The sequence below is a fragment of the Lissotriton vulgaris genome, chromosome 4_1, assembly GCF_964263255.1.
Source record: "Lissotriton vulgaris chromosome 4_1, aLisVul1.2, whole genome shotgun sequence".
In the NCBI taxonomy this organism is placed as follows: Eukaryota; Metazoa; Chordata; class Amphibia; order Caudata; family Salamandridae; genus Lissotriton; species Lissotriton vulgaris.
In genome coordinates this window covers 25,782,661-25,796,785 of record NC_141691.1, presented here as the reverse complement: position 1 = coordinate 25,796,785, position 14,125 = coordinate 25,782,661, and positions in this window count along the sequence as shown.

Sequence of the window (14,125 nt, the reverse complement as noted above, 5' to 3'; positions counted from 1 at the left end):
TCTTGTAAAAAGCGTACCACTCAGTTCATATACAAAGAGAACAGGCATTCCAGTCAGACGGGTGTCTGACTGGAATGCGCTTAGTGAGCTGTCCCTGTCAGCGATCTGATCTGGGAATTGTTAGCCTCGTGCAAATGGACTAACAGACTGGGTATGGGTAACGGGATGCCCATGCCTTTGAGTACTTGCCATAGTTTGACCCTGGGAACTAAATCAAAGGCTGTCTTCAAGTCAATACAGGCCAAATAGAGGCTGCCTTTACTGATCACTACAATTTTCCAATAGAGAAGCAGAAGGCGGAATGCCTGATTGATTGTCCCTGTCTTTTCCCCGAACCCTGCTTGCTATTGGGATATGATTGCGTTGTCCTCTGCCCATAACTAGGTCTTCTGCAGAAGGGCTCTACAAACAGGGCATTTATCAGGCTAATGGTCCTATGGTGGGAGGGCTCCTCTCTGTCACCATTTTTTGTTTATTGGGACCACCTTTGCCCCCTCCGCTGGCTACAGCATTTGACAGAAGAAAAAAGTAGCAGCCCAGATTTTGGTTTCTGATAAAAAAAGGTCCCCCGGGATGCCATCAGGGCCTGCTGCCTTAGATTGCATTATTCGGCAGATGGTATCCTCAGTCTCTCCGAATGTAAATAATTAATCTTTCAGGGATGGGATAGGGAAGACAGCCACCTCAATGAGATGCATGACCGCAGGATCTTTTTAAAGCTTTAAAAAATGCACCATCCATGCCTGGCCTGTGATATGGTTGGGGAGTGATTGGGAACCTGATTTGTTGCCCCAGGTGTCTAGTGACCAGAATGATTTGAAATCTTTCTCAGCACAGGTTTCTTTTAGTTGCAGCCACCAGGATTCATCCCCGGCCATTCTCGCCTGGTGCAAGGTGGCCTTGTAGAGCCTCCACATGGCTTTGATAAGAGTACTATCTTTGGCGTTGATTACAAAGGCTAGATTTAAGCGCTTAGGTCATTGTATACTACAAGGTTGCCCCTGATAAGGTGCTAAGTCTTAGATCTGACCTTGGCACTGTAAAATTAGAACTGAGTCGATAAACGATATATGAGTGGGCAGCAACGACATTAATCACTCCATCACTACTTGCAGGCAGGGACTGCAGCTAAAGAGTACCCACTGCCAGTGATGAATGCCCTTGATCTTGTTTTCATGCAAAACTATCTTCAGTCATTTTATTGTAAGCCTATCATTAGATGGATAGTTCGCCTTGCTAATACTCTGGGTAATTTGCCCCTGGGATTAGGGGACACACCCGACAAGGCATTCATACTAAGTCAAAAGGGTCTGTGATTACTCTCAGTTGTAACACCCTCTGTAATGTCGATCAGACTTTTCCAAAGTCTTCCATCAAGAAGATGATAATCAATACGGGACTGGCCACTGTTTCAATTAACATATTTGCACACTGTCTATCTAAGGGAGATCAACCCAAAGAGTAGGGCTAATAGAAGACCCTTGTGGCACTCCACATGTGAGCTGAAACGGATCAAAATTAAATAGCTCCAAGGCAACAAATTGTGTCTTCGCTTTCAAGAAAGTTTTAAGCAGACTGTGTGCCATTCATACACTCCAATTGCTGCTAGTCTATCCACCAAGACGGTATGATGGATGGTGTCAAAGGCCGCCAACAAGTCTTATAAAATGAGGGCAGACCTCCGACCATAATCCAGCACTAGCCTGGTTTCTTCAACTGATTTTATCAGCGCAGACTCTGTACTATAGCCAGCTCTAAAACCATGTTGTGTCTCATTGCCAGCAGTGTTCGGTAACATAATCCATGAGCTGCTTATTTATTGCCCTTTCTAAAAGTTTAGCAGGAAAAGGAAGGTGTGATATAGGATGGTAATTATTAGTGTCATCTGGGTCTAGGTTCGGTTTCTCTAGGATAGGCAGAATTGATGCTACGTTTTACATCTTAGGAAAGCAGCTTGTCTTAAAAATTATGTCACTTATTTTTCACAGATGGTACGCTATAATCTATGGCGCCAATTTTACCACTGTCACTGGGCAGATTTGGTCTTCGCGATAAGATCTTCAGCTTGCGCCTTGTCTAAGTCAGATCAGCAAACTTATTAAAGCTTGGGTTACCTAAAGGCCTATGTGAGGTTGTACCATTGGGGAGAGTGGGCTTTACATCCTTGGCCCTGTGTCTGCCCACATTGTTAAAGATACTCTCAACTTTATGCACAACGTGGAATTAAGCTTGTCACACAAAGACTGAGTTGGCACAACCTCAAGGGCATCTGGCATTGTAAGGAACAGAACATTAGTTTTTTGTCACTGTAGGAAAGTAGGATCTGCTTCTTATGGTTACCCCCACTTTTGATAAATGTAATACACTTTTGACTAGTCTGACTGGAATCTTGCTAACCTGGAACCCAATCTATCTGCTTTCTACCTAATCTGTTATGTTATGTACTTAGGTACACTCCAGTCCAGATTGAATACTGGGGAACCTTTGTCCTTCCCTAGTATATTGTACACATGTACCCAGGGCATAGGTACCCCAGAGGCCTACATGGCCTGAAGCATGTATGATGTCACCTGCAAGAGACCATAGAAAATGGAACTGCAGGCCTGCATTTGCAGCCTCTGTAAATTGGTGCATGCACCACTTACTTATATAAGGGTCACAGCACTTAAAACCCCTAAAGCATGCCTGTACGATCCTGCTGGGTTCCAAGTGAGAGGATGGCCTTGCAGGAGCAGAACACCCCTGCAGCCTACAGAGTTAATTCTCCCGGGTTGTCAGAGAAGCAGCCATACAGACTATATAGAGGGGCATTTCACAACCCATTGATGACCAACTCTAAAATTGCTGAAACAAACCCTATTGTGTTTGGTGTCAAACATGTTGGAATCATGCCCCGGCACCAGAAAGCAGTGTGGAAGATATAATTCTACCCCTCAGCAAGTTTCTTGGGGTCCTTTGTGATCCGTTTACTAGCCTTCTCACTATCAAACAGCACAAAATGATTGCTGACGACAACAGACACAATACTGCCCTCCTGCTGCTGAGCTAAGCTTGAGTAGGGGAAGGCAGAACAATAGGCATCCTGTCAAAGAGAGGTGTGACCACCTCCCTGACAGGATTTAGTGTATAAGGGCTGGGTGGGTGCATTTGCCAGCGACTGAAAGTCTGCATGAGAGGCATATTTGGTGTCCCTGTGCATAGTCGACTTCAAACCGGTCCTGGGAGCCGTTGGATCCGGCTCTGGCATGAAACTGGACAAAGGACATGAGAGTAACCTCCCCCCTGTTGAGACCCTCCTCTGGGAGGGTCCCCTGAAACTTTCTAACCCTCTCCCATGGATACTAAAGGGCTTACCTGGCTGTAGCACCTTAGATCAGTCATGGACAAGATTTGAACATGAAACAAATGCACTTCAGCCGTCTGGACCCTCTGGACTTCGCTGGACTTTGTTTGGGCTGACTCCATCTCCCTCCCAGTCTGCTGCATAGTCTGTGCATGTGCACCATACAGGATCCATGCAGAATCTGTGGAGCATCAAAGACAACTGAAGGTAATCTCCAGTGGAGTGAAGGCGTCATTCCCCTGCATCTGCCGGTCCACAATGCAGCTGCCTGGTCTTCTGATCCCAGGCTCCCACAGATTGTGAAAGGCTCAGCAACACAGGTCATGTTTCTTCAACTCCCTCAAGGCCTGCACTATTATCTCACCAATTCTGAGGCAAATATACCTCATCAGACCGTCTTGAACAGAATCCCTGTGCACTGCATCTACTTGCAGTAGGCAAGGATTGTTGAGTCTCTCCTCTAGAGATCTTTAGGCTCCAAGAAGCTCCAACCTCAAGCATCTCCTGTAGCCAAGATCTTGGCCTAAATTGTATCCCCCTGAACTGTAGGCCTTCAACATTTGGTGGCTGCTTGAAAACACCGCAAAACACACAAGGTGATGGACGGAATGTTGCATATTGGCAAAACATTCACCCCAGTCACAGATCTGAGTTGAATCCATTGTTATTTTGCTCACCACACCATCTCAGTTCAGACATGGCCATATGCAATTCAGTCTTGACCCTGTGCCTCAAGGCCAAGCCATGTCATCCCTGGACCGGAATCAAGCTTCCTAGGACCCGTTTCAGGGTATCAGCCATCATCATCCAGGCTACCTTGAACCCAGTGGCGTATTGAACACGGGACCCACATCTAGGCATTCTCTTCTCTCATAGGGCGAACAGCAAAATACACAAGGTGATGGATGGATGTTGCAAATTGGCAAAACATTCACCCCAGTCACAGATCCGAGTTTAATTCATTGTTATTTTGCTCACCATGCCATCCCAGTTCAGACATGGCCATATGCAAATCAGTCATGACCCTGTGCCTCTTGGGAACAGTCCAGCCCGAACTGCTAAGCCATGTCTTCACTGGACCAGAATCAAGCATCCTAGTACCGGTTTCTGGCTATCAACCGTCATCAGCCAGGATAGCTTGAATCCAGTGGCATAGTGAGCACAGGACCCACGTCTGGGCGTACCCTTACCACATAGGGCGAACAGCAAAACACAACGGTATGGATGGAATGTTGCAGATTGGCAAAACATTCACCCCCATTCTCATATCTGGGTTTATTCCATCATTATTTTGCTCACCACGCCATCCCAGTTCAGACATGGCCGTATGCAAATCAGTCTTTACCCTGTGCCTCATGGGAACAGTCCACCCCGATCTGCCAAAGCCATGTCTTCCCTAAACCGAAACCAAGCATCCTAGGACCGGTTTCTGGCTGTCAGCCATCAACAGCCAGGATAGATTGACTCCAGTGACGTAGTGCGCACAGGATCCACGTCTAAGCATACCCTTCCCACGTAGGGTGTACAGCAAAATACACAAGGTGATGGACGGATGTTGCTCATTGGCAAAATATTCACCCCAGTCACAGATCTGAGTTTAATCCATCGTTATTTTGCTCATCACACCATCTCTGTTCAGACATGGCCATATGCAAATCAGTCTTGACCCTGTGACTCATGGGAACAGTCCTACCCGAACTGCCAAAGCAACGTCTTCCCTGGACTGGAATCAAGCTTCCTAGGATAGGTTTCTGGCTATCATTCGTCATCAGCCAGGATAGCTTGACTCCAGTGACGTCGTGAGCACGGGACCCACGTCTGGACATACCCTTCCAACATAGGGCGAAAAGCAAATAACACAAGGTGATGGACAGAATGTTACACATTGGTAAAACATTTACCCACAGTCACAGATCTGAGTTTAATGCATCGTTATTTTGCTCACCATGCCACCCCCAGTTCAGACATGGTCATATGCAAATCAGTCTTGACACTTTGCCTCATGGGGACAGTTCAGCCCGAAATGCCAAGCCATGTCTTCCCTGGACCGGAATCAAGCATCCTAGGACTGGTTTCGGGCTATTAACCATCATCACCCAGGATAGCTTGACTCCAGTGGCGTAGTGAGCACGGTATCCAAGTCTGGGCATACCCTTCCCACTTAGGGAGTATAGCAAACCACACTAGGTGATGGACGGAATGTTGCACATTGGAAAAACATCCACCCTCTGTCACAGATCTGGGTTTTATCCATGGTAATTTTGCTCACCACGCCACCCAGTTAAAAAAATGGCTAGTTCCAAACCAGTCTTGACCCTGTGCTTCATGGGAACAGTCCAGCCAGAACTGCCAAGCAATGTCTTCCCTGAACCGGAATCAAGCATCCTAGGACCGGTTTCTGGCTATCAGCCGTCATCAGCCAGCATAGCTTGACTCCAGTGACGAAGTTAGCACGGGACCCACATCTGGACATACCCTTCCCACATAGGGCGAACAGCAAAATACACAAGGTGATGGACAGATGTTGCACATTTGCAAAACATTCACCCCCAGTCACAGTTCTGGATTTATTCCATTGTTATTTTGCTCACCACCCCATCCCAGTTCAGACATGGCCATATGCAAATCAGTCTCGAAGCAGTGCCTCTTGGGAACAGTCCAGCCCGAACTGCTAAGCCATGTCAGCTTCAGAAGGACCACGACCCACCACCACCAGCAACAGGTTGCACGCAGAAGCTGGAACAAGATCACAGCCGACAAGCTCGCGACTTCCCTGAGCAAGAACCCACCCACCCACGCAACGAACCCCAGCCAAGCGGCCACCAACCTCACGAAGTGGATCAGCGACTGCACAGATGACCTCGCCCCCCTGAGGACCCTGCCTCGCAGACCCGGTAGCAAGAAAGCCCCATGGTTCACCGACGAACTCAAGAGCTCCAAGAAGTACTGCCAAGCCCTCGAGAGAACCTGGCGCAGAGACCCAACATTGGACAACATGACTGCCCTCAAGCTCGCCACCCAATAACACCACCAACTCATCCACGCCACCAAGAAAACTGCATTCAAGGAACGACTGGACAACAACGCACACAACAGCAAGGAACTCTTCAACATCGTGAAGGAGCTCTCCAACCCCAACGCCGGAAACAACAACATCACCCCTTCGCAAGACCTCTGCAACTCCCTCGCCTTCAACTTCCACAACAAGATCGCGGACATACACAACAGCTTCAGCACTTAACCGACGCATGCCATGACCGAACCACCGCCCCCCACCACCACCCTCTGCGCCTGGACCCCGATCAGCACCGAAGACACCGTCCGCATGATGAACTCCATCCACTCCGGATCTCCTACCGACCCCTGCCCTCACCACGTCTTCAACAAGGCTGACGCTGTCATCGCACCCCACCTACGGGACATCATCTACACCTCCTTCGACACCGCTACCTTCCCGGAGAGCTGGAAGCACGCCGAACTCAGCGCTCTACTAAAGAAGCCATTAGCCGACCCCACCGACCTCAAGAACTACCGACCCATCTCGCTGCTCCTGTTCCCAGCAAAAGTCATCGAGAAGACCGTCAACAAGCAGCTGGCCGCCTTCCTCGAGACGAACAGATCCCTCAACCTCTCGCAGTCTGACTTCCGGGCCAACCACAGCACCGAGACCTCCCTGATAGCAGCCACAGATGACATCCGAGCACTGCTTGACAATGAAGAAACAGCAGCCCTCATTCTCCTAGACCACTCCGCGGCCTTCGACACTGTCTGCCACCGTACACTAGTGCAGCGACTCAGCAACGTCGGAATCCAGGAGAAGGCACTGGAGTGGATCATCTCCTTCCTCGCCGGAAAGACACAGAGAGTCCGCCTCCCCCGTTCAGATCTGAAGCCACCGAAGTCATCTGTGGCGTTCCTCAAGGCTCCTCGCTCAGTCCAACCCTCTTCAACGTCTACATGAGCCCCTTCGCAGACATCGCACGCCAGCACAACCTCAACATCATCTCCTACGCCGACGACACCCAGCTGATCCTCTCCCTCACCAACGACCCCGCCACCGCCAGAGCCAACCTCCATGAAGGTATGAAAGAGGTAGCCGAATGGATGAAGAACTGCTGCCTGAAACTGAACTCGGACAAGACGGAAGTCCTCATCCTGGGATCCTCACCCTCTGCCTGGGATGACTCCTGGTGGCCCCCCGCCCTAGGCAGCGCACCCAAACCAACAGACCACGCACGCAAGCTGGGCTTCATCCTGGACTCCTCCCTCTCCATGACCAGACAAGTCAACGCCGTATCCTCGTCGTGCTTCAACATCCTGCGCATGCTACGTAAGATCTTCTGGTGGATCCCCACCGAGACCAGGAAGACGGTCACCCAGGCCCTCGTCACCAGCCATCTGGACTACGGCAACTCCCTCTACGCCGGAACCACCGCCAAACTCCAGAAGAGACTCCAACGGATCCAGAAAGCCTCAGCACGACTCATCCTGGACATCCCCAACGCAGCCACATCTCCGGACACCTGAGAGACCTGCACTGGCTCCCGGTCAACAAGAGAATCACCTTCCGACTCCTCAGCCACGCACACAAAGCCCTACACAACCAAGGCCTAGGATACCTCAACAGCCGCCTCAACTTCTACGCTCCCAAACGCCAGCTTCGATCGACCGGCCACGCCCTCGCCACCGTCGCCACCGTCCCCCGCATCCGAAGAGCCACCACAGGGGAGCGGTCCTTCTCCTACCTCGCCGCCAAGACATGGAACTCCCTCCCGACCCACCTCCGCCTGACCCAGGACCACCTCGCTGTTCGAGCAGTAGCGGACCCCCCTCCCCTAGCGCCTTGAGACCCTCTGGGTGAGTAGTGCGCTATATAAATGCTGTGATTGATTGATTGATTGATTGTCTTCCCAGGACTGAAATCAAGCATCCTAGAACCTGTTTCTGGCTATCATCCGTCATCAGCCAGGATAGCTTGATTCCAGTGGCGTAGTGAGCACGGGACCCATGTCTGGAAATACCATTCCCAAATGGGGCGAACAGCAAAACACACAAGGTGATGGATGGAATGTTGCATATTGGCAAAACATTCACCCCCAGTCACAGATCTGGGTTTAATCCATTGTTATTTTTCTCACCATGCCACCCCAGTTCAGACATAGCCAAATTCAAATGACTCTCATGTCCCTCAGGGAACAGTCCAGCCTGAACTGCCAAGCCATGTCTTCCCTGAACGGGAACCAAGCATCATAGTATCGGTTTCTGGCTATCAGCCGTCATCAGCCAGGATAGCTTGACTCCAGTGGTGTAGTGAGCACGGGACCCACGTCTGGGCATACCCTTCCCACATAAGGCGAACAGCAAAATGCACAAGGTAATGGATGGAATGTTTAACAGTGAAAAAACATTCAACCCCAGTCTCAGATCTGAGTTTAATCCATCGTTATTTTGCTCACCACGCCATCCCAGTTCAGACATGGACATATGCCAATCAGTCTTGACCCTGTGCCTCATGGGAACAGTCCAGCCCGAACTGCCAAGCCATGTCTTCCCTGGACCGGAATCAAGCAACCGAGGATCGATTTTGGAGTATCAGCCATCATCACGCAGGATAGCTTGACCCCAGTGGCGTAGTGAGCACAGGACCCACGTTTGGGCATACCCTTCCCACTTAGTGTGATCAGCAAAACACATAAGGTGATGGACGGAATATTGCACATTGGCAAAACATTCACCCCCAGTCACAGATCTTGGTTTAATCCATCGTTATTATGCTCATCAAGCCACCCCAGTTCAGACATGGCAATATGAAAATCAGCCTTGACCATGTGCCTCATTGGAACAGTCCAGTCAGAACTGCCAAGACATGTCTTCCCTGGACCGGAATCAAGCATTAGACCTCAATTCTGGCTATCAGCCATCTTCAGCCAGGATAGCTTGACAGCAGTGGCTTAGTGAGCACGGGATCCAGGTCTGGACATACCCTTCCCACATAGGGCGAACAACAAAACAGACCAGTTGATGGACGGAATGTTGCACATTGGCAAAACATACACCCCCAGTCACAGATCTGGGTTTACTCCATTGTTATTTTGCTCACCACACCACCCCAGTTTAGGCATGGCCATATGCAAATCAGACTTGACCCCGTGCCTCATGGGAAAAGTCCAGACCGAACTGCCAAGCCATGTCTTCCCTGGACAAACTAAGCGCAGCCTGTTTGAAGCCAGCTCCCTATTTGACATATCAGTAATTTGATATATCATGTAAAGTGATCACTTGTTCCCTTATGAATGGACAGGGCCTTGATATCTATTCCCTAAGTGCTCTGTTAGGGTGTAGTGTGGTCTTAACACACAGGAGATCAAGGCATCTGCAAATACACACAGATCAATAAACGACAACACAACTCAAGGAGGTCTGCACCTATTTTTTAAAATGGCCAGCATCTTTATATACTTTCAGGGATCAGATACATTATTTTCACTTCAAAAACTGGACACAGTGCTATTTTTGAGTTTTGTAATGTTATCCTATGAAATGAATAACAAGTTACTTTTACTAACAGGTCCAATATCTAGGCGTTAAGGTGAGTGTTGGGCAAAGCCCAAGGCCGAATGCAGGGTTCAAATCAGTGTCTCGGAGCCTAATTGGTTTCAATGGGGATCGGTATCAATAAAAAGGCTACAGGTTCTGGCTAGGAAGCCTGTCGCGTTGAACCAACAGGGGCGTTCCAGACTTGTGATTCTTGAGGACGTAGGATGAGCAATTGAAGGAACGTGGAGCGTGGAACGCCAAAGAACCTCGGACGCGGCAGGAGCTGTGAGCTGCGTCTCGAGTGCGGCTGGAGTCATGGGAGCCCCCTCGCACGCGGTGGGTGCCGCAAGCTGTGCCTCAGCCGCGAGCGGAGCCGCGAGAGCTGTGGGAGCTTCCCAGACGCGGCTGGAATTGTCGGCTGTATATCGGGGGCTTCCCTGGACGTGGTTGGCGCTGGAGGCTATGCCCCAGGAGTTTCCGGAGCCGTGAGAGCAACGAAAGCTCCCCAACGTGGCAGGAGCCGTGAGCGGTAACTCGGGCGCAGCCAGAAGCTGCAAGAGCCCCACCCGGATGTGCTAGGAGCTGCGAGCTGTTCTCTGGGAGAACCTGAGAACCCCTGGGACGTGGCAACAGCCGCAAGTGGCGCCATTCGACCGGCCGAGGCTGTGAGGGCCCCCTGGATATGGTAGGAGCCGCGAGCTGTGTCTCGGGCCAGGGTGTGGCCGGAGCTTGGAGAGTCCCTAGGACGCGGCAGTTGTCGCAAATGTTATCAAAGAGCAAAAACCCCCTGGATGTGGTGAAAATAAAAAATTGTGAGAGTCCTGGGCATAGTAGGAGCTGCGAGGAGTCCTGAGCTGTTTTTCTAAATTATACAACTTTATAAGAAACGGACTAGAGAGGGGAACAGGGTGCTAGTTTCGGTGTTGCATGAGCAGCGCACCGGTTTACTGGCCCCTGGAGCTTTAACCTCCTTCACTATATCGACTGGAATCAGATTAGGGTTGCTTCTCTAATGCTGCATCAAAAGTAGGGGGCAGAAGGGGAAAATAAGTATACGCCCAGTTAAGTCCCCCAGGCAACAAATCTCCATCATAAACTGAACGGCTAAAATTTCAATTCAAACCAAATTGAGTGATCTACTATACTGCAATGGCTTATAAAAAATTAAGATCTAGAACCATCTTCATGAAAAGGATGGGAACGGAAGAGGCAATCAGAAAGAGCACTAACAAGATGGTAAGAAATGGAAAGACTGCAGTAACTCTTGGGATTAAAAAGTACTTTGAAAAATTAAGCCCAGATGACCAGGGGCAAATATAAAAAGATCAGAAAAACAAGGGAAAAAGTAGGGAAGATCGAGGATGAAAAAGATGGAATGCATCAAACTCAAAAATCAAATCCAAACAACTCCTGAGGTTGCGCAAAAAAGTATTTTAATCGACCAGGAGGTTTCAATTCTGAATCTAAAGACAACAGGATCAATAATATCGGATTCATCTAAAATACAACAATCTCAAGAATACAATAGCACTTGCCCAGATATTTAACATTTCACACGGGACCCCAAAAGGGGACTGACAATATACAGAAGAGTACTCCACAAAAACTGTCAGATCTAGAGGGATTCTTCGAAAATTCGCCAGATCTCTCTCTATTTAAAACTACAGGTCTGACCAACAACTACACCCCTGTATCAAAATTATTGTTTACCTTTCAAATTATCCTGGAATCAGTTTTCATCCATTTAGGCAGCATATTGGAGAACTCCGACCAAACGCTTGACACACAACTAGGAATTTTACAATTTCTAGTCAAAGAAAAAAAGAAGAAAGAGCAAATATAATCAACAAAATTAACAGGAATTTGTAATAAATGTCAAGGGGAAAACTGCACACCTCAAAAGTTGAAACAAAAAAACTGCTACTTCCTTCGAAAAAAGAAATTGCCACACACAACGGAAATAAATCTACTGTTAAAACAAAGGGCATGCAGGACGATATCGTGACATATTCTCTTAGAAACCTTTTTAAGGATGAAATTAAATCAGTATCACATCATCTCCCTGTGGCTTACTATCCAATTTTCACAAAAAGTAAAATCAAATCTAATTTGAATAGTCCTGTAACATCTCACCCTAAAGTAATCACCGAGATTGGCCTAACTAATGATGACGCACAGGACCCAGAAAGAATAAATAAGAATCAATACCAAAGGAAAATCAAACTGAAAAAGAGAAATTTCAGATCAATACTCATTTACCTAATGGTTTATTAGGCAATGAAGGAAGAGCTGAATTGCTCCAGATCCCAAAGATAAACCACCAGAAGTTGCCGTCGGAAACCCAAAGCAAAAATCCCAATCAACAGAGTATATTAAATCCAAATGGCAACAAATTATATGGCCCTCAAGTCCGGCACTAAGAGGGACCCCTAAAAGATTATCATATACACAGAAAAAAGAACCACAAGCAGAGGAGATTAGATCTAATTTTCTACAAATCACAGAATTATTCCCTACCGATGAAGCTCCACTCAACCGCGATCGAATCATTAGTCTACTTCAAAATATTCAGCCGTTACAATCCCCAGCGTGAAATGAAATGAAATCAGTTATGTTCCCAGACAAAGCAAAAACAATGACTGCAATCGTAGAATTCTGGTCTCCCGTCTTACCAGGAATTATATTATTAGAGAGTGAGACTCTCCACAAAAACGGGTATGATTTGATCCCAGTATTAAAGCACAAAGCACAAAATGTGAAGTATACATCAGAAGGATCTCCAAAAATGCACCAACTGACAAACACAAAGATCTATTCCTTAGACTGTGCTGCAAAAAATATATTTTTCTCCATAAAGAATGGTGAAAGAGAAATCTGGAGCAAAAACACGCTCAGCAGGAAATAACAAAGAAGGAGCAGTCATGGGATTGGATCTCTGAGACCTTGAATAGCAATAAACAAATTAAGGATATCAAATCTCCTGTTTAGCACAGGCTTAACGATCTCTTCCTGGAACATAGCGGGAAAAACTTAAGAAAAAAATCGTGGAACTAGTAAAAAATTCTCCAGCAATAGTGGCTGTACAAGAAACATGGACTACACAAAATTTTAATCAAGAGAAATATTTTGTATATGATATCTCTGTAGCGCAGGTTGAACGGGGTCATGCGAAAGGTGGGATAGCGATTTTATTAAATGAAGATTATCACTGGGCCCAAGAAATAATCCCAACTAAATCAAATAATTATCAATGTATTAAAATCAAGTGCGGGACAAATTTTTCAGAATCCTTAAAAAACCTATTAATTTTTAATGTCTATATCCCCCCTGGAGTAAAAATGAATGCACTTGCAATAGAAATTCTAGAAGACATCGAACAAATAATTGAAAGTCAAGATTATCCATCGTTTCTCATAATGGGTGACTTTAATGGGAAATTATCCAACAAGGAATTACTAAAATGGGCAAATTGGTACAAAGAGGAGGCGCTGGTAATCTCTGTACCACTATTTCCTAAAGGAAATAAGGTGGATAAAAGAGGAAAAATCCAAATAGCTTCGCTCCCAATGTTAAATGGAATTATATTAAATGGCAATGTGGAAGGAGACATTCCTGCCTCGAACACGAGACAGGGAAATAGTAGTTCTTCATTGCTGGACTATATGATCTGTAGCTTTGACTTGTTCTGGTCCGTCTCACAACTTAAAATTAATTTTGTCCATGGTAGCGATCATGCTATTTTACAATTACGTACAAAATGGAGAACACATCTATGCCCGTCTAGTCAAATTATGTACAGGTATAGCACAGTTATGGTAAATACAAAACCAAGGCGGATTCATTGGAATTCAGCTATGCTTAATAAGATAACTACCATAATTGATTCAACGCAACTTCTTCAAGCAAGGCACTCTACAGACGCAATAACAAATTTTGAAATGTTTATTAAAAAATTAACACAAAAACTGCTGGAAAAGTTGATGCAACCGAGATCAACAAAGATTCAAAACAAAAAAAAAAAGTTAGCTACCGATACAAAACTTTTAAACAAACTGAGAAGAGCACAGTTCCTAGAAAGTTCACTGTCAAAAACAGGTAGAAATTAACAAATTGAAGAACCAACGCAGGAGAGAAAAAGAAAAACATAAGAGAATAAGCCAAGACAAAAACTGGGTGGATCTGCAGATAGCAGCAAAACAAAACAATCAACGTGCCTACTGGAGTATAATAGCCAAAGAATCTGGT